The 22,040-nt window shown below is 44.3% G+C and overlaps 1 protein-coding gene across 3 annotated transcripts in view; it reads right to left on the bottom strand.

Annotated features, from left to right (window-relative positions):
* Positions 1-22,040, bottom strand: part of LOC126470388 (beta-1,4-glucuronyltransferase 1) — a 323,239-nt gene that overhangs the window by 256,230 nt on the left and 44,969 nt on the right. For 2 of the 3 annotated variants that reach the window (XM_050098226.1, XM_050098221.1), the window contains exon 1: positions 5,068-5,292. The exons of the other annotated variant lie outside the window; for it this stretch is intronic. The gene's annotated coding sequence lies outside the window, so the exon portion shown is untranslated. Of the gene's footprint in view, positions 1-5,067; positions 5,293-22,040 lie in introns of those variants that run through there. 3 annotated transcript variants of the gene reach the window in all.

Below are 22,040 nucleotides of genomic sequence, written 5' to 3'. Positions count from 1 at the left end.
GGAAAATTTGGGACTGCAAATTTGCGAGAAAGGATTGTACTTTCAGCATCCACGAGGATTCTACAATTAACTTTCCAGGAAGCTATTGTAATTAAAGCTTACAGTAATTCGTATTCCGTTGACAATAGATAAAAAGCACTATACTGCTGATATTCTACACTGCAGAACGTAAGCATTATGCGCGTTTTTAATTTATTGTAATTTTGTTCTACCAAGAACTGCCAGAAGACTCGGTTAACACGATTTCATTTAGTTTCATTCGGATCTTCGAACAGCCCTCTGCAGTTAATCTTACAATGTCGAGGTTTATCGTCAGGTAAATAATTTGATCAAATGCTTCAAAACTGCTCTTATCGTCAAAAAATAAAGGTCTACACAAAACTGCACAAAATACGCCACACTATAGATCACCAGATATCCTCGCCAATATTTGCTGAAATGATGAGTTATGCGATGTTTACTGCCAAACTCTGCGATGAGAGAACATTTTACGAACTAAAGTTTGTTCTTCCATAGAGATTTTAACACAACCATGTAATTGTAAAAATGCAGCAATTATAACTAACTCAAGATGCCGACAAAATTATTGCTTCCCCTGTTTTTACAATGAGTATCACCCGAGCACGTGTATATCCTGAACTGTAAAATGGAAGTATCTAATTTTACATTCGAAATTCTCATGTACGCCTTAAAATCTCTTCCTGAAATTTTTCAATCCCAAATTGTTTTTTGCCTTTTCTTTTCAAGATACTTATAATTTGATTTGTCTTTAAGATTGAAGTAAGTATAAATCAACTTTGCTAACGAACAGTTCTTTCGATCTTAAAAACAAATGAAATTATTAATATCTTAAATTATAGACCACTTATGATGCATTAACTCAATAAAGCGAAACGTACCTGGTGAAGGAAAAAAAGCTTTTCTTGTAGTTGCAACGACAGAACGAAAATACCCCTCAGGAATTAAATGGGTAATGCATCGTCCGACCAGTGCTAGTTGCAATGCTAGGTTTTCCAAACTCTTGGTCATCTGGGACGCCCGCTTCTGTCACTTTCATTTCTGTCCGAGTCCTGCATATACCAACAATTTTGACGGAATCTGTGATAAAAAGAAGGCGCGGTTCCATTAGAAGTTAATAAACGTCGGGAGGACCGCAACTATATTCAAGAATCTAGATTTGATGGAAGCGCGGCCGCTTGCATGTCGGCTAAACTTATTTATTGAAGCAACACTGGCCTCTCGAAGTTAACTGTACAATGTTTGAGACTATTCCCCCCCCCCCCCCCCCTCTCTCTCTCTCTCTCTCTCTCTCTCTCTCTCTCTCTCTCTCTCTCTCTCTCTCTCTCTCTCTCTCTCTCTCGCCGAACCGGTAACCCAGAACCGAAACTCCGGAGCTCCACCTTAGAAGCCAATAACGGCTCCACTAAACCGCAGAGATTTTTACAAAAAGTGCAAGAATAATCGAAAAGTCAGTGAACACTTTTCATGGACCAGCAATATTATCTCCCTCCAATTCAAGTGAACTTTCTGTCATTCGGCATTCAAGTTCACTGTACTAACAGGGTCACACGAGTGTACAGCAGGAAATTTACTGCTCTAATAGGAATCCCTAACAGTGCTGAAAATACTCTTTTTACTGGCCTTCAACAAGCGTCAGTGGGAGCCAATAACTTTGATGCTGACTAATTTCTTTTTTCGACGAATATTCGAACACATGACGAAAACATGAATTTGAACGAGCTGAGAGACGCTGAATTAAATTCGCACACTGACTCATCACAGCATTTGTTCAAAATATTATGCGGGAGCAACTCTCAGGCGCAGTTCATCTTGTATTATCGACATCTAATGCCGCCAGTAGCTGAAGATTTAGTTTATTTCCGAGAAATTTTTAGAGCGCCCAAATTAGTGTCTCAAATAACCTGATCCTAGATCATTCGAAGCTACAAAACTCAAAAAATTCGGTCCAACGATTATTTGATATTGTTCGCTAAACTGGAGCTCTTGTCAGATAACTAAAAGAAGTAGACATAGAAGACCCCCAGGAGAACAGCACGTTAAGTCACGCTTTAATTTGTCAAGTGCTAGAGCGTCGTGTTCATCCTACTTTCGTGGACGACTAGGCTTAATCTTAAAATTCAGAGAGCGTAAATTCCTAGAAGAATGAACCAACATTACTTCCTGCAACACTTATCTGATTAAATGGCCGTGATGGTAAAATCAGAGAAATTATAGGTCATACAGAATCGTTCGTTCTTTATTTTTGCACACCACTCGCGAATTTAATCAAAAGTAACAGTGGTACGTAAGTGCAACACAGCGGATAGTACGGAGTTCAGCTTGCTGATTACAGATTGCTGCGTGTCTTTTACAGTTTGGACTGCACTTGTGGTCCAGTTATTGTTCTATGCTTCATTTTGACACTTCATACTAGCTGCAAGGAGGGACATCAACGAGATGGCGATAAAGCTTCGCATTTAACGGCTAAGAAAGAATGGAAAGGTATGATAGCGCCACGTTTTAATTTATGCTTTCGTTAGGACATTATCCATAACGGTGTAGCCAATCACTGATTTAATAAAATTGAATCCAATTTACCGCACTTTAACAGATGAATAGCGGCTAGCGGATTACAGTCCATTTTCAAAGGAAGTTAGCACTTTACTACAGTAGTTGCTTACTGTATCAAGTGGTGTTAATTCTCTACATGTTTGTAGAATTGTTTTGTTTTCTGTTTGCCGAAACAAGCCACGGTGTGTAAGGAAAGCGAAGTACACATTTTTATTATTCACGTTACGCGATACAACATCGCACCGAAGGCAGTTAGTTATACAACCAACGGATTTAAAAATTAAACGACAGCGCTCATACCTTAATCTTGCGCGACTGCGATTTTCGGGACAGCAGTGTGCAGAATTCCGAAGAGGAGGTAGCGCGTTTGGTAGGGACTGTCAGAAAGGGAAAGCCGTGGACCGTGAGTGGCGTGGCCGGGTGCGTGCGCACACGGCGGTCGGCGGCTGCGCCCTGCCCTGCCCTGCCTCCCTCTTCCGTCCCCCTCACCCTTCACATAAGCACACAGTGCTCCCTTCTCCCACAAATACCCCTCGCACCACAGTAGCCAAGCCCGGCGCTGCAAGTCTCATGACATTGCAGATACCTAGAGCCACCAAACCAAATTCGAAACGCCGAAGTTCTATTTCCCAACCGTTGACTATATTGGCGTTAGTAAACGATCTGAAATATTACAGACACAGAGAGCACATAAGTTTTTAACTAATTCAGGTAACTGACTTCATTACTACTCCAATTACAGAGTCAAGCTTTTCAGATGTTACTATAAGGGGGGTCTACGAATCATCATCAATAATAATAATAATAATAATAATAATAATAATAATAATAATCCGCACATAGACACATTCCGTTTTCCACCACCGAACTACAATATCGTTTTCACTGAATTTTGTGATGTTACTTGGTAACCAACACCCTGTAGCATAGATCGCATAAATACAACTAAATTTTTGATAACCGGTTTCAACAGACTTTTCTGACAATCTGAACATTTTGTAGTGAAAATTGTGCAATACCAGGCGATGAAAGCAAAATGTGTGTAAACCAGTTGTTGACTATGAAAATTATTTGCCCAAAACATTTTTATTTTTGAGAACCGGAGCGTGTGCGACGTATTTGCTAAAACGTGTACGGTTCTCTTATCAGTTTTAACTAATCTGATACATCTGAAACTTATTCATAGATTCAGACGCATGTTTAAGTGGATTTCATCTGCTGATAGTTCTAATATTCCAGCCACGGCTGCCTACATTTCCAACAATTTGTCTACCGCGACATAAATGATAAGTGTCATGTTGTACTGACTTGCGCGTAAATATGACTATTGACAATATCGTTGCTACACTCACTTTTTTGGTCATAGAAGACAGTCATTTAATCTTCCTGAGGTACCAATATATACTGTATGGTAAGTTGACACAAGGAAGTCCTATGAAACAGGGTTCATCATGTGAAGTGCATAATTATAATCGTGGTAGTACGTTTCTAGTTTATTAGTGGTGTCTGAGGACGATGCTATTGTCTAGCTGGGCTATGGTCGTCACATAAGAACGAAGCAGACAAAGTTTTTGTGCCATGCTAAATTGTATTTAATTACAATCTTCCGATCTTTCTGTTCTGTTTCAGAGGTTCTACTCATCTATTTACAAATAAACTGTAAATCTTTGATAGCAGGTTGTTTACTCTACGGACAGAGTGTTTCATAAGAACATAAATTTTGTAATTGTGGGTAGGAACTGGCATTCGGATACAAACAGGTTAGATACAACCGTGTACGCGCACAATGTCTCGAAAATGCTAACATAAAATTGACTGAAAAATTCAACTGCATTTTCGTAAATAAATCCCTTAGCACTATTTTTACCTTCCTCCAGCCTTCTCTTAGGTGGTAGCCAGAAGCTTGTGGGTAAATCTTAAAAGATCATGTCGTATAGGAAGAACCTCTAAGATTGTTTCAGGAAAGTAGTTAAAAACTAAATCGGGGGATCCATCAAACAGTGAAGAAAATTTTCTCAATCATCAATACAGCATAATTGAAGAGCCATTAAAGATAAAAATCCAGTAATAAGGAAAATTGTCTTTCAACGAAGATTCATATCGCTTAATTAGAAAGATGGAAGTAAAATGAGTCTAATTTTTACGAGACACGGCAGCTCAATTTTTACTTCAGAAGAAGTAATGTCAATAAATAACTTACAGTAAAATCTCATCCAAACTAACGACGGTATTTTAACACTACATAAAATACTAATGTGATTATCTTCGTAATATTCGAATTAGTGATACTCCAGCAATTCTCTATCTTTGAGAGCGAATAACTTCAAGGATGCAACACCTTTATTTACTTCAACAATGTTGATCTGAAGTTTGCATTTTGTAATGGAATGTTTACATTTGAATTTATGAGAGCCAAATATTTTTTGTTTGTTTGATTTAGAACCAGCAAATCAAAATTAGGTTAAATATACGGCCAGAGGCTGAGACAGAACTTACCGGAGAGATTCCTGCTTACACTTCAGGTATTCTGAGCCCATCCTGCCTAACTGTCCATCATTGTTGTTCAGCTTCAAGAACTATAAAATTCTGCACATATTCACGCGCTAAATACCAAACATGGCCGGTATGTGTGACATATAAACATCACAGTAAGTAGTTAACACTTAACGTGAGAAGCGCAGCGCGAAGTGCCATCGACCGAGGCAGGACACCAACTGCTCACTGCAGTGGGGCAGCCAAGACTACGGCCCCACGACCCGTCCACTGCTGCCAACATACGCGCGCTGCAACGCGCTGCTCCCGCTGCCGCCAGGAAATTCCTGGTTTTGCGCTCTACGAGCTGATTTTGGAGATTTTAACGCGAAGTAATCAATCAATAACGTTCAATTTATATTTATCATTACATTTGCTTCATCTGAGGATTGTTTCCACCTTACGAACGGACCGGTACGCAGAGAGAGAGAGAGAGAGAGAGAGAGAGAGAGAGAGAGAGAGAGAGAGAGAGGGGGGGGGGGTAGGGAGGAGGAGGAGGAGGTGGAGGAGGCAGTGATGGAGGGAGCGAGTTGGAGAGGTGAAGGAAGTAACGAAATAATGGAGCGTCTTAAAGTGTTCGTCCGGAACTCTATCAAACGAAAACGTGAAGTAACTAGTACACGATTGGTTTGTATTTTCAAAAATTCAGCATTAATACAAGCACATACGAAATGCTTCATCACATGTTCAAAGTTTCATGAGTGATACTTCATGCTGATAACTTATTCTTTTCACTTCCCTGTTTCTCTTGTTCACGAATCACGCTGGTTAGAAGAAAGGGTACATGGAAATAATCTTACAACTAATTATAATGAAAACAGCTGGCAATCACAACATTTAGCTTGCGCCAGTATTTTCTTCTTTGATTACGAGCGTTTAGTTCGAAGGATTTCTTGTAAGCGCTGAACTAGGTCGTTTCGCGAAAAGTTTCGCTCTGTCGTTTGTCACACTCCTGCTCCTCGTGAGTGACGTGTGGGAGGGAAGTACAGCTACGTATACACTCATCGAGTCATAGAGAAAGCCTCTACTCTTAAGTTCCTAGACAGAAGAGGAACGGCTTATAATCAAGGAGATGTTGCCTCCTGCCTAGTAATTCCAGTTACATTTTCCATTGCTTCAGATATCATTTCATGTTCGTACTTGGGTGGCGGATTACCGAGATCTTTCATGACGTATGTACTCTGTGCTTACGACCGAGCTATCCGAGCATATGTAAACCTAGTAACTGACGGGCGACCTTCACCTCTCGCTTTCTTGATTGGACAAGACGACGCCCATATACCAGAGAGTTCGCTTTGTGTTTATCAGTAACAGGTGCATGAGTTTGAAAAACTTAAATTCATGAATTAAACAACATTAAAGTTTCAAAATTTCGTTTTGAATATTTTACTTTGTTTTGTAGAATCAGCGGGATGTATTTTCCCTCTTATCTACTTCCGAAATATCTTTATTACAAAGTTCTATGTGGCACCGTTTAAACCGTTGTCCTCAGGTTCTTTCTGTACCTGGATTAAATTCACAGTGCAGCATCTAATGTTCCATCTTTTTTGAATACTTTTGCTCTAGTCAAGGCTCATCATTTTGAACACACTGGATCATATACTACCCACGATGAAGTGGTGTACGAATTTATACTTCGATCCTTCCAACAGCAGCGAGAGAAGAAATTACAATTTTGGAGAGAATATAGATGATTTAAGAGAAATGAAGCGATCGTAAAGGGAATAAAAGCTTGTCTTTAAACGATGCATTACGGAAACGAATTGGAAAAAAATGAAGGAACTTTCGATGCATGATTGAAGTAGTAGTGATAGAATCCATTAACGATGCAATCATCGCTGCTGTAGCCTCATCCAGTTGTTTAGCGCATCAGCGTTACCACATTTATTCCATTATTCATTAATTATGTACGGTACGTGCCAGAGGCAGCGTGATGCGTTATTGGAACCGCTGAGTGGAGATAGTTTTGGTGTGAATTTTACTCAGCTTTAGAAACCAAAACTAATGTAAGCTCCGTGATTTTCCGTTCTCCACTAATCATTCGAGTTTCATGAAAACAAAGTATTTCCGAAAAAACTTCCTTAAAGAATCGGCGAACGGTGTCTTATTTCCGTCCAAATACGCTAGCCTCAACAGAAAAAAAAGCATGGCATTGGTATCCGCATGTCATGTAGAGAACACTTTTGGGCCGTCAGTTGGCCGAGAACTTTTTGTAAGGAGAGTATTTTTAGAACTAATATGGATACCAACCTATGATAAGCCTTTTGATTAGTAACAAAAATCTTAAGGATACACAGTTAAGACAAGAAAGCACGTGGCGTATTTCTCGGGTCTCTCAGGTCCGATGACGTACACTATGTGATCAAAAGTATGCGGACACCCGGCTGAAAACGACAAGTTCGTGGCACCCTCCATCAGTAATGCTGGAATTCAATATGTTGTTGGCCCACCGTTAGCCTTTATCACAGCTTCCACTCTCGCAGGCATACGTTCAATCAAGTGCTGGAAGGTTTCTTGAGGAATGGCAGCCCATTCTTAACAGAGTGCTGCACTGAGGAGAGGTCGGTCGGTAGGTTGGCGTTCCAAACCATCCTAAAGGCTTTCTATAGGATTCAGGTCAGGACTCTGCAGGCTAGTCTATTACAGGAATGTTGTTGTGTAACCACTCCGCCACAGGCCGTGCGTTATGAAGAGGTGCTCGGTCGTGTTTAAAGATGCAATCGCCGTCCCCAAATTGCTCTTTAATAGTGGGAAGCAACAAGGTGCTTAAATCATCAATGTAGGCCTGTGCTGTGACAGTGCCACGCAACACAACAAAGGGTGCAAAGCCCTCTACACGAAAACCACCACCACACCACAACACCACCGCCTCCATAGTTTGCTGTTGGCACTTAACACGCTGGCAGATGACGTTCACCGGGCAATCGCCATACCCTCAACCTGCCATCTGATTGCCTCATTGTGCACCGTGATTCGTCACTCCACACAACGTTTTTCCACTGTTCAGTCGTCCAATGTTTACGCTCCTTACACCAAGCGAGGCGTCGTTTGGTATCTACGGGCGTGATGTGTGTCTTACGAGCAGCCGCTCGACCATGAAATCCAAGTTTTCTCACCACCCGCCTAGCTGTCACAGTACCTGCAGTGGAACCTGATGCAGTTTGGAATTGCTGTATGATGGTCTGGATAGATGTCTGCCTGTTACACATTACGATCCTGTTCAACTGTCGGCGGTCTCAGGCAGTCAACACACGAGGTCGGTCTGCACGCTTTTGTGGTGTACGTGTCTCTTCACGTTTCCATATCACTATCACATCGGAAATAGTGGACCTAGGGATGTTTAGGAGTGTGGAAATCTCGCATACAGACGTATGACACAAGTGACACACCATCACCCGACCACGTTCGAAGTCCCTGAGTTCCGCAGAGCACCCCATTCCGCTCTCTCACGTTGTCTAATGACTTCTGAGGTCGCCGATATGGACTACCTGACAAGTAGGTGGCAGCACAAGGCACCTAATATGACGAACTTATGTTTTGGGGTGTCCGGATACTTTTGATCACATAGTGTACATGTGTTCAGTTTCTAGCTCGATAGATTCATTACTAAAGATTACCATTCTTTTCGTTTACTCTTTAGAGGTAACTCACTGTCAATATGCACCCTACTGAATATATGTCAAGTGATGTTTTTTTTTAAAAAACAGCAGAAACAAAGACTGAATGTAACAGATCCCACCCACCTAAATGTGGAAAAAATGGGAAATTTTGTTTTGCTTGAGGTGATGTCCTCCATTTTTCTTGTTGCCGAGGTGTTAACCCTCTTTGAACGCAAGAAAAATACAAGATTCTCGTGATTTTTCAGATAAAATAAAAAATTGCTGAATCTGATAGAATTTCATTCCTTACACTTTCATCTTTCAGAAGTAGTTTGTGTCTACATCGGACGCTCCCTGTAACCGCTGCAAAAGATGGAAGACCCCTTAGAGCCAGAAAAACGGTGATCGGCGGGATTTCCAGAGGCCATCCTATTGGACCTGTGACAAAATAATTTTATAGAAGTCAATTTCAATGTATTTTTTATCAGTGTGCATGGGATAATTGAAAAATATTAAGTTCTACCGAAACGCGTCGAAAGAAACGTCACTTTCGTCGCCCATAAAATCGAGACGAACGCTTGCACAAAAAGTGGACTTTTGGAGATATCGCAAAACGGGTACGTACGGTGACAATTCAATTTAGAACGCCAGCATCAAATTCTGATCAAAATCTTGTGTGCCGTTCTAAAGTTTGTTTCCCGCCAATTTGAAAAAAATGCGCTTTCGAGGTAAATAATACGTTTAACGTTTTGGGTTACTTTTGTAAGTTAAATATATCCCTAATCAGCGATCCCAGGATCATACAGCCATTCTTTCATACCCAAAAGGAGATGATCCATCTTCTTCGTGGCCACGGTGGCCCTGCGGGCCTCTTTCGCAGCTTCTGTCATCCCCTGCTCTGCTCGCTCGATACGCTTTTCGTCCGCTTTGTGCAGAAGTTTTAACAGGCTGCTCGCACCATAAGTTCCAGGGCTTTCATTATTTCCATAATGCCTTTCCGTCCGTCATTGAAATTACACGTATTTTGCTCCCGCTGTGAATGGTTTTCGGAGACATTTTTTACAGATTGCCTTGTATTTCGATAATGGAGTTTCTGGCGAACTATGGATTAACATTCAGTAAAGTAGCCATCGAAGAGAACATTTTAAGCCCAAAAAAGAAAAATGAGTTTTTTAAAATCGGAGAGTACTACCCCTAACCAAGGAGTAATGTAAACAATGAAATTAAAAAATATGAGAAATGAAAGAAATCTCTCAAGGCAATACGCACTCATCACTGTAACTATAACAGAAGGTCAGGCAGCATTAAAATTACACTAGCGAGCAATGTTCCAAGAATGGATGACCGATTATAAATGAAGACATGCGAATATGCCATGTTCTATTTGTTTTAATTTGATCATCTTTCGACAAAGCGGTAAATGGATGAGAGAAATTTTCGTTACTGTTCAGAGAAAAATTAAGCATAATGTATAAATTTTCTGGATCCTAATGTGTAGTAGTAGAGTAGTAGTAGTAGTAGTAGTAGTAGTAGTAGTAGTAGTAGTAGTAGCAGCAGCAGCAGCAGCAGCACGCTGGTTTGATGCAGCTCTCCATGGTAGTCTTGTGTGTTAGCCTCTTCATCTCTGCATTAACTGCTGCAGCCTCTGTCCATTTGAGTCTGCTTACTCTACTCAAGCTTTGGTCTCGTGTTCAATTTTTACTCCACACTCACCGTTACTAAACTCAAGATTCCCTTGACCGTTCAGGATGTGTCCTGTCAAACGAGATTTTCTTTTAGTCAAGTTGCGCCATAAATCTCTCTTCCCGTCAAACTCAGTTCAGGACTTCTTCATTAATTATTCGATCTAGCCATCTAAAATTCAGCATTCTCCTGTGGCACTACATTTCAAAAGCTCTTATCCTCTTCTGGTCTGAACTGCTCCTCGTCCACGTTTCACTTCCGTACTAGGCTACAATGAACACGAATACCTTGGAAGTCTTCCTAATACCTGAATTTATTTTCGATTTTAATTTTTTCAGAAACGCTTTTCTAGCTATTGACAATATGCATTCTATCTCTCCTCTGCTACGGCCATTGTTCAGTTATTCTGCTGCCCAAATAGCGAAACCCTTCTATTGCTTTTGGTGTCACTTCCAAATGTAATCCTCTAGGCGTTACCTCATTTAATTGTACAACAGTCCATTACGTTTGTTTCACTGATGTTTATGTTCTTATAACCTATCTTCGAAACATCCATTCTGTTCAACTGACCTAAGTCTTCCACCGTCTGACAGAACTACAGTGTCATCGGCAAACAGTAAAGTTGTTTGTTATTCTCCCTGAATTTCACTTCCCTTTCCAAATTCCTCCTTCCTTGCTCAATACACAGACGGGATAACGTGAGAAGTAACCTACATGCCTGTGTCATTCTCTTCTTCGCTAATGTTTCTCTTCGATGTCCGACAATCATGGCTCTAGTCCGGATTCTATGAAGATTGTAGGTAACTTTTTCACTCCTACATTTTATCCCTGCTACCTCCACAGTCCAAAAAGTATTCTAGTAAACACTGTCAAAGCTTTCTCTAAGTATACGAATGCCATAAACGTACTGTAGGTTTACCTTTCCTCAAGGTGTGTTCTAAAATAAACAGAGTCACAACTGCCTCGCGAATGCAGACATTTCCCCAGAATCCGAACTTATCTTCCCTGAGTTCAGATTTCATCAGTTTTTCCATTCTTTTGCCGATAATTTTAGTATTTGCGACTATGACTTACTAAATTGAAGGTTCTGTAATATTCAAGTCTGTCATCACCTTTACTTGGAAATGGAGGTATTAAGTTCTTCCTCGACTGAGTATATCGCCTGTTTCGTATCCTGCATACCAACTAGAATGGTTTCGTGATGACTGGTACTCTCAACAATTTCAGTAATTCTGAATGAACAGCATCTATTCCAAGGGCCTTGTTTCGATTTAGGTCTTTCATTGGTCCGTTTAATTATTCTCGCAGAACCGTATGCCATTTTCGTCCACATCCTTTACCTTTCTGTAATATTGTGTTAAAGTTTGTTTTCTTACATAGACCCTCTATATATTCCTTCCACCCTTCAGCCTTCCTTTGTTCGCTGAGCACAGCCTCCCCATCCGAAATCGAGTATTAATACCAGTACTTCTCTTTTCTCCAATGGTTTCTTCCATTTTCCTATGGGCGGCATCTGTCTCTCCCATATTTATGCATGCTTCTACAGATTTGCAATTCTCGTTTAGCCATTAGCGCTTACCCGTTTCTTAGACGTCTGTATTTCTTATCTTCTCTTATTAATTATATTCACTATGTCAAAGGATTACTTGAGCCTTGTAGTTCTGACTACCGAATTTTCTGGTGCCTTCAGTGCTTCATCTCTCAAAGCTACCCATTCGTCATCTACTGCATTCCTTTCCCCTCTTTGAGCCACCGCAATCCTTTGAAACAGTCTATAGCCTTCGATTCTTTGAACGATCCAGCTCCAGTCTCTCAAGTGTCAACCGGGCGCCACACCGACACTGAGTTGGGTCTTCACGGCGCAGGAGGTAACCGTGGGTCGCCCAAGGGTGGCCAGTGCGGAGCCGGAAGAGGACAACTGATTCCCTGTGAGAGGGCCGCATGGAAGACTTTCACACAATCTTAGTCTCCATAATGACACACAATTTGTTGCGCGTACTGTTATGCCAGTCCATCTGCCAAAACCGAAAAATCCTGTGGCGTAAGTCAGAACGCAAGTCAGGTTCAGAGATACCCATCTCCAGAAGCCGTTTCCGCGTATCCTGTCTGGCCAACCTGTCTTCAAGTTCGTTTCCTGGATTGCCAATGTGTCCTGGGGTCCACACAAACACCACTGAACGACGGGACCGGTCCCCTGGATGGACGCCACCAAAGGATGGCGACAGTAGCACTGGTCGAAAGCTTGTAGGCTGCTCAAGGAGTCAGTACACAGAAGAAACGATTCCTCAGGACATGAACGGATATACTGAAGTGCACGAGATATGGCCACCAGCTGTGCAGTGAATACACTGCAGCCATCAGGCGAGGAATGCTGTTCAGTATGGCCTCTGTGGACAAAGGCATATCCAACATTACCATCAGCCATCGGTGTAAAACACTGCAGAGCCCCCGAACACTTCAAGGATCGTGAGGAAGTGACAGCGGAGAGCTGCAGGGTTAACAGAGTCCTTAGGGCCATGCGAAAGGTCCAGGCCAATCCTTGGCCTACAGCTCCACCACGGAGGTGTACGTGAATGGTCCTCGAGGAGAGGTGGTACTGACAAGGACTCCAATTCAAACAGAAGTGATTGCAAGCAAACCGCAATCATTAGCCCTGACCTGGGCCGCCCATGTGGGAGGTGACCCGCCATGGTTGGGAAAAGAAGACGGTAATTAGGATGCTCAGGAGAGCTATGAATGTGTGCAACGTAAATGGCATGCAGTTGTACACGTTTGATCTTCAATGGAGAGACTCCAGCCTCTACCAGTACGATTGTCACCAGATTTGTCCTAAAAGCTCCTGTCTAGTCTAACTACGCAATGTTGCAATGGGTTGAGCAAAAGCAATGCGGAGAGCGCCACCGAAATAACACTTCCATGGTCAATGTGGGATTGAACAAGGGCTCTGTAGAGCTGCAGCAAAGTGGAGCGATCTGCATTCATTTGGTGCTGCTCAGGCAGCAGAGGGCATTGAGGTGCTGCCAACACTTCCGTTTAAGCTGACGAAGATGAGGAAGCCAAGTCAAACTAGCGTCGAAAACCATACCTAAGAATCGATATGTCTCCACTACAGCGAGTGGATCGTCATTCACGTAAAGTTCTAGTTCTGGATGAACGGTACGACGCCGATAAAAATGCATGACACGTCTTCATGGCTGGAAACTGGAAGCCATGGGCTAGAGCCCATGACTGCACTTTGTGGATGGGTCCCTGTAGGCGCCGCTCAGCAGCACCAGTACTGGAGCAGCTATACGAAATGCGGAAGTCGTCTGCGTACAGAGAAGGTGAGACTGAGGGACCGACAGCTGCTGCTAGACCGTTAATGGCCACTTAAAACAGACTCTCAATACAGGGCCCTGCGGGACTCCATTCTCCTGGATATGGATGGAACTGTGGGAGGCACCAACTTGGACATGGAAACTACGGAGAGACAGGAAATTCTGGATAAAGATCAGTAGAGGGCCCCGGACACCACACTCATACAATGTGGCAAGGATATGATGTCGCCAGGTCGTGTCGTATTCTATATGCAAGTCAAGAAAGATGGCAACCAGGTGTTGGAGTCTGGAAAATTCTGTTCAGATGGCAGACTAAGTACACAAGATTATCAACTCTGGCGGAAGCCGCCCTGACATGGAGCTAGTAGGCTACATTCCAGCAGCTTACAAAGAACGTTGGTGAGGCTGATGGGTCGATAGCTATTCACCTCAAGAGGGGTTTTAATCATATGGCTCTGCATCCGATCAAGCATAGGAGCTGTGTTGGGGCAATGTGCAAGGGCACTGAGGAGCTCCTAATCTGTAAATGGGTCGTTACAGGATTCACTGTGTCGTGTAATGAATCTGAGGACTTTCCCTTCCAGCCGCCATTTGAGAGTGTGAAAGGCTGGGGGGTAGTGCTCGACACAGTGCTCGGCAATCGCGTTTGCGTCGGTAGATAATACGCCATTTATAATAACACCTGGAACACCTATTGGTGTCTGGTACCCGAACAGACGTTTGATACTTGCCCAGACTTGGGAAGGTGACGTATGGCACCTAATGGTCGAGACGTATCCCTCCAAACACTCCTGCTTTCGTCGTCTGATAAGTTGGAGAATGCAGGCACGGAGCTGTTCAAAGGCTATTAGATACTTCAGGGAAGGGCGCCGCTAATGCCACTGTAGAGATCGCTGACGCTCCTTAATTGATTCAACGACTACCGGCGACCACCAAGGGAATACCTTGCACCGAGGGCACCTTGAAAAGCGAGTGAACGTGTTTTCTGCCACAGAAACGATCGTTGTAGTCACCTGCTGAACCATCACAGCGATGTTACCGTGTGGGGGAGTGACAGCAGAGGTGAAATTTTCCGACTCCGCCTTGTTTAAAGCCGATCTGGGAATTCGTCCGTGGGCCTGATGCTGGGGCAGTGACAGGAAGATGGGGAAGTGGTCACCACCACACAGGTCGTCATGTGCGCCCCAGTGGATAGACGGGAGAAGTCCTGGGGTGCAAACTGATAAATCAATGACCAAGTAACTACCATGAGCCACAGTGAAATGTATGGCGGCCACAGTATTTAAGAGGCAGAGGTTGAGTTGCGACCAATTTTCGACCCCTCTGCCTCGGGCAGTAAGCATGGTACCATCCATTAGGGAGTTGGCCAATCAGTGCAATTAATACATTCAGGGGTACTGCACCATTTGGAGGAATACATACATTGCACACAGTTATTTCCTGTGTCATCCTTATTCTGACAGCCACAGATTGAAGAAGGGTTTGAAGGGGCGTAGTTGACTACAGATTGAGTTTAGGAGACAAACAAAAACTCCAACTGACACACGATTATAGTCGCTACAGTTCCTGTAATATCCCATACAGGCATGGAGGGCAGGGGTCTTCATTGCCAGGTACCAGGTTTCCTGGAGGGCAATGCAGATAACAGGTGTAAAGCTTAACAGTTGCCGTAGCTCAGCCAGGCGGTGGAAGAAACCGCTGCGATTCCAAAGGAGGATGACGTCATCGTGAGACTTTGAAGGCATGGAACATTCAATGAGGCAGTTTATGCCTCAGGTTCACCTGCTGCCACCGACGTTTTGCCTGAGCAGTCTACATCGATTGTGTGTGAGGGTATAGCGAGATATAGGTCCTCACTGGACGCCAGAATCTCCACCTCATCGTCAGACACAGAGCTTCTAGGTAGCGGTGGTGAGCGGTGCCACTGCAATTTCCTTGGTCTTGAGAACCTTTTTTGATTTCGCTCGCTGGTCCTTGGGTTTCCCTGGCTGGGAGGACTTCACTGGCTCAGTTTCTGGGACTGAGGATGAGCGTGAAGCCCTACAACCAGCTGCTTTTGAGCTCTTCAGGCACTGGTGGGTGTCACCTTTCCCAATAGCAGAAACCTGGGAAGGAAGTTACCCAAGGGACCCCTTTCTAGCGAGAGAAGCCGATGAAGTTATGCTTCTCTGGCTTAGAAATTGGGATGGACATCCCCAATGGTTTGGGGGGGGGGGGGTGGAGGGAGGGAGGGCATTGCTCCAAAGTAGGTGGTTCAGGAGCAACAGGGAGGGGGTGCCATGTCGTGGGGTAAGGTCCATCAATCTAGATCTTTTCGCTTCAGGGCACAGATGAAGCATAGCATAATGGATCTCAGCAGGCTCTGGAGGAATATCTCTGGCTGCAGACAAAGCTGATTCCAATTCCCACATGGAGAACGGAAGAGTTTAGACTTCCTCATTAAGAGAGAAGAAACTGATCTTCCTCATCTCTTCAGTCCTAAAGAACACCTGGAAAGCAGGAATTTGTTTGGAGGACGTAGTGACAGTAAAGAAATGTTCAGCTAAAGCCTGAGCCATGTCCACAAAGACCCCATTACTTGACAAGACGATAAGGGGACGTGTACTGCTCGTCTGAAATCCGTCTTGTGTCCCAAACTTGCAAATTGGAAGCCGACCAATTAATTGAGTCGTGAATTCCTTCCAGGAACCACCTTCTGTTCTTTTATCACTCGCCTCATGTGCTCTCGCAGATATGAAGGCATGAATGTTTTCTGTAGTTGGACGGAGTTTGAAGTTCTGCGGAGCTATTTATCTGGCCCAGATTGCCAATCGTGAGTCGTCATTCCACCAAGGTACAGGCCATCGTCTGAGGTGGTTACTAGACTGGGAGATGAGCTCTGCACTAGCCCGTTGGATCTCCCAAATCATATGGGCCACTGTCTCCTATGTACAATTCTTTTATTCAAAAACAGCTTCTCGACTGTACTGCAAACAAGTTGACCTTTCTCTCAGCCATCTGCATGGTCTCCTGTCAGCCCCTGTCCTAATTGACAGACGGATCCACACTGGGAAGTGATCACTAGACTGTAAATCAATAGCCACTACTCACTCAACTGAGTCTCTAAGAGCTGGAGAACAAAAAGGCCAACGGCTGAAAAAGAGCCTGTACCTGTAGAAAAGTATGTCATCTGACCCGCGTTCGGAAGACATATTGTTAGAATGGACGAGTCGCTCTATCATCCGACCCCTGGAGCAAGTCTTAGCCAAGCCCTGCAGCACGTTGTGTGAATTGAAGTACCACACGAGGAGGAATGGGCGTGGGAGTGCCTGGGAGAGTTCCGTCGGTGTGTATGCAAAAGGATACACTATGGTATCAAAGGGTGCTACAAATTTAACGGTAATTGCTTGTCTGGTCCTAATAAGGGGGACAGAAAAGGAGTGCTACCTGTCACCGATGGAAACAGCCACTCCACCTTTAGCTCTGTCTCCAGTAATAGCGAACTTCCTGTATAGGTGGTAACCTCGTAATGCAGGGGTGTGTGTGTGTGTGTAGAGAGAGAGAGAGAGAGAGAGAGAGAGAGAGAGAGAGAGAGAGAGAGAGAGAGAGACTAAGACGCGTTTCTTGTAATCTGATGCAGATCGGTTTCTCCTGGACACGAGCTCTAATTCTTCTACATGTGAGCGACATCTGTCTAAATTCCACTGCAGCAAAGGAGTTCCTGTGGAAGCCATTGTTTAGCGATGGTTGTTTTGGCCTTTCTCCCTCTGAGGCGGTGATTTACCAGGGAGGCCAGGGGAACATTAGCCAGCTCCTAGCTATCTGGTTCCTCCGACTGGAAGTCCATATACTCATGAGCAGTCCCTATCATATAAGGAGGAAGCTCGAAGATCCGAAGGTTTAACTACCAGTTTCTTGGACTTTGAACTACTTTTCCAAGGACCTTTTTTCCTTACGTAAGGGAGGTGGTGGTTGTTTAGGTTGCGGGGACGGCTTACTTGGCTTCTCATGGTTGGCAGTGGTGTGTGGCTTATGTGATAAGCTCATTGCCAACGCCTTCCGAATGGTTTCTGTTTCAGGTGGAGCATCCGTTGTAGCAATATGACGAAGGTCACTTAATCTTTAGTTCAGTACCTCTGTTTCTCTATGGCGTATTTTATGGACTTTTCTCCAAGTTCCTCGTTTTAGCTGTCTTACCTTCCATCGACAGGGCTTCACGTGTAGTCTTTTTTAACTCTTTTTCTTCATGTTCTGTGGTTGGATACTATATGTATACCTCCCAGGCCATGTTTACCCTCTCTTTGTCAGGTTGTATTTGTGAAGTCTTCTGTGACGTGTGCAGTACGATTATATGCCCATTGTCACTGCAATCCCCCTCTCGATGGTCCACTTTTGCTGCCTGAGGGACCTTTAGTGGAGCACGGACATTGCCATCTGTGATAGCTGTCGAGCCTTGCAGTGTCTTAAGCAGTACCCAATCTCTGCCAGATTTGTTACCTCTAAACTCTTTCGCACCAAATGTAACTACTTAAACAGACCAAGCAGATATGTTGGGAACCCTCTGTCTCCATCCTAGGTTCTTCTAGGTGTGTGGCTACACTCAGCTCACTCCAAGGTTGCCAATGGCCGACTTCCACCTAGGGCATTGACATCTCAGTTGGCCTTACTATGGTTCCGCAGGTTCTTGCGTACCATCTTGTGACCCATCTTGCAATGGCAACTGAGTCAGCCTCCTGACCAGCTGCTTTCTTCCTCTGGAGATAAATGGCTGAAGCCTCCCACTTAAGTTTTAGCCCTTATCAGGTGGAATCCTAAAATGAACGTTTTAGTGAATGAGAACTACATTTCTACCTCTGTGAGAGCTACAGTGCCGCCTTTACTACAAGGGAACTAGATCATTCAGTAACTTCATCCTGATCCTCTGCCCCAGGGCTAGACAATGTTAACACTCAGATGGTGTAGAGCCTTCCTCTTGCGAGCAAGCGCTATCTCTTTCACATTTACAATCGCATTTGGGCAGAGGGCACGTTTCCCCGATGCTGGCGTGAAGCCACTGTCACCACCATACCTAACTGTGACAAGGAAAAACACTTTCCTTCTAGTTTTCGCCGTATTTCTCTCACCAGCTGTGTTTGCAAGGTGATGGAACATACGATTCATGCCTGGCTGATTTGGTGGCTCGAGTCTCGCAATTTACTAACCATTGCACAATGTGGATTTCGAGCGCGCCGTTCTGCGGTTGACCATCTCGTCACTTTTTCAACCAATGTCATGAATGGTTTTCTGCGGATAATCCGAACTGGCCGTGTTTTTGGATTTTGAGAAAGCCTAAGACATTTGATGGAGAACTGGTATCGTCTGTACTCCCTACACCCGTGACTTCTTTGACTGCAGGTCCCATTTATTTCAGGAATACTTAAAAGACGAAGTTTTCAAGGTATGTGTGGGTTCTGCCTTGCCGGACACCATTATGTAAGAAAACCCTGTGCCTCAGGGTTCTGTCATTAGCGTCGTCCTCTTTGCCATCACCATTAACCCTATAATGGCCCGGCTTCCTCTTCGTTGACGATTTTGCCATCTATTGCACTTCTCACAGCATTGTATCCTTTAGCGGTGTCTTCAGCGAGCTTTACTTGTGGAGCATCGACAATAGCTTTCGCTTTTCCACTGAAAAAACCGTTTGCATGAATTTATGGCCGCACAATTTGTTTCTTCCACTGTCTTCACATCTAGGGCCTGTTGCTTTTCAGTTTGTTGAAACTGCAAAATTCCTGAGGCTCATGCTGAATAGGAAACTTTCTCGGTCCTCACGTGTCCCACCTGACCACCTGCTGTATGAACTCCCTAAGTGTCCTACGTGTCGCCTGTGGTACTTCATGGGGAGCGGATCTGACCACCCTCCTCGATGTGACGGCGCCAAGCCATGTCATAGGACTTATGAATATTGAAGCCAACTGTGGAAAGATAGCAGTGCCAAGAAAAAGTCTGGGTAATTGCAGTTTCCAACCAAAGTAGGCGATCGATAGGAGGCAGTCCCTCCTTAAAGGCATACTGGTAATGATAAAGGAGGTACCACGTTTTGAAGACTGAACAGAGGAAACGAGCCACCATCATATCAAGTAACTTGAAGGGAATCTTGATCAGACGAATCTGGGGGTAACTAACTAGGAACGAGGGATACTTACCAGGCTGAAGGACAGGAACAACAATACTGACCCTCCACTGACAGGGGAACACCTTTGAGCCAAATACAGCTGAACATGTAGAGGAGATATTGCCATTATGGAGAGTTGAGGTGTTTAAGCAATTACTTATAGATGGATTCAGGGTCTTAGAAAGCTGCCATTTGGGGGTGCGTGTAGGTGGGGTACGAGTCAGCAATCTGATAGTGCACAGCAAATGATCACCCAAGAAAGTGTTTGAAAAAAAGTACCACTCAATGCTGATGGACAAGCTGTGCAGTAAAGAAGGAGAGGTCCAGATGGGAATAGGTGAGAGTGGAGTCTGAAAGGAATGTGGGTGCTCCCGTGTTAAAGCAGATGATGTTAAGGTGACCGAGAGAGTCAGCCAAGAGGGCACCTCACTGCCATGTTATGGGTGAGCCCCAAAGGAGATGGTGTGCATTTAAGTCACCGAGCAGCAGAAAGGGGCGAGGGCGTTCCCTAGTAAGCTGGAGGATGTCTGTCCTGGTGACACCAAATGATGGAGGGATGTAAATGGTACAAAGGGAAAAGGTCAAGTGATTAAGAAAATTTTGGACTGCAACAGCTTTATGCTGGGTAGTCATGGAGATGGATTGACTTTAAATCATCCGAGATGAGCAGCATGACTCCTCCCCAAGATGGAATGCCATCATCAGGGGCAAGGTCAAAGCGTACTGGGAAGAAATGCGAGAGAGCTCAAAGCAGTTGTGAGGATGCAATTTTGTTTCCTCGGTACAGAGTACAAGTGGAGGCTGCGATTCTAAGAGAGCCGTAAGTCCTCTTTCTTGGATGAAAGGCCACAAACGTTCCATTGGAGGAAAGTCGTGACCAGGAAAAAATGAAGGGTTGTCACTCATTGCTACAGGGGACAGAGGCTGGAGGATCATACTCCACGATGTCTACAGAGGCGTCAGCATTCTCCCGCTGTAGATCTGGAGAGCCCACGGCAGAAAGACGGTTGGTGGTGCCCACCGACGTCACCGAGGTCGGCCAGATGAGGGTATCACGTGGTGCGACCATCGAAGAGGATCATAGAGTTCGTGAAGGAGAGCATTTCTCTTTCTTCATCTTCTTTAAGACTTTCCAGGTGGCAGAGGAAGACTCAGATGTTTGTTGGCATAGGAAGTCTTTGCAGGAGTATTCCTTCTGTCCTTTCCAGCCGGCCGGTTATTTAGCAGATGGGTCGTTGCACAGTAGGAGGAGGAGATGGGGATGCTACCATGACGCTGGGCAGTTTCTCAACAGCAAAGCTAAATTTGAGATTGCATGTCTGCATGGCCATGTCCTTCACGGAGCGATACTTGGCAGTAACAGTAATGTAGGTGCCAGATGGTAGAACGCTGGGTTACCCACTAGCCAACAACTTGAGAGTGACTGGGTAACGTACTTCTTCCTTCGCCCAGATCTCTTAGACAGATCGCTGATCAGTATTCACAGGACAATCTCAAGTGGCGGCGGCATGGTCGCCACTGCACTTGATACAGTGGAGAGGGGGTGGCCAATGGCTCTAATGAGCATCCCTACCACAGGTTACAGATTTGGCCAGGTGTGGTTGTAATGATGACACTGGTAGCAGAGTGTTGGAGTTGGTACGTATTGTCATACCACGATAACGTCATAGCCTGCTTTGATATTTGACAGAAGTGCCACTCCAGCGAAAGTGAGAGAGAGTGCATGTGGGCACTAAGGATTCATCTACTTTTTTTCATCACCCAATGGGCAGCATCCCTCAGAGGTGTATGTTTGGATTTCTGCCTCTGTCAGACCTACAAGCAGCCTAGCGTAAGTAACACCACAGGAAGACTTCAGCATTCCAGGGGCATCAATATGTACCATATAGCGAAGCTGCAAGCAGTAGTTGTGCTTGAGAATCAGAAGTAGTCTCCAAAAGCAAAGTACCACTCTGTGAACAAGAGCAGGATTTTACAGGGCCAACAATTGGGTGAACACCTTCCTGAATAATAAATGGATCTACCATAGCAAAGGACTGATCTTCCGTACGTGAAACCATGGGGAACCATGGTGCAGCTGGGAGCATCTTTGAATCGTTAGCCTCATTCCATTTACATTAGTAGACACTGACAGTGGAAAAGATGATTGGCTCATAGCGAGAAAATCCCCATGATAGTCTGCGTCTTTAATAGCGTGCTGCTTCC

Source organism: Schistocerca serialis, chromosome 3 (genome assembly GCF_023864345.2).
Source record: "Schistocerca serialis cubense isolate TAMUIC-IGC-003099 chromosome 3, iqSchSeri2.2, whole genome shotgun sequence".
Taxonomy (NCBI): domain Eukaryota; kingdom Metazoa; phylum Arthropoda; class Insecta; order Orthoptera; family Acrididae; genus Schistocerca; species Schistocerca serialis.
Note: the sequence above shows the minus strand (reverse complement) of the source record. Positions and strands in the feature narration are given on the sequence as shown.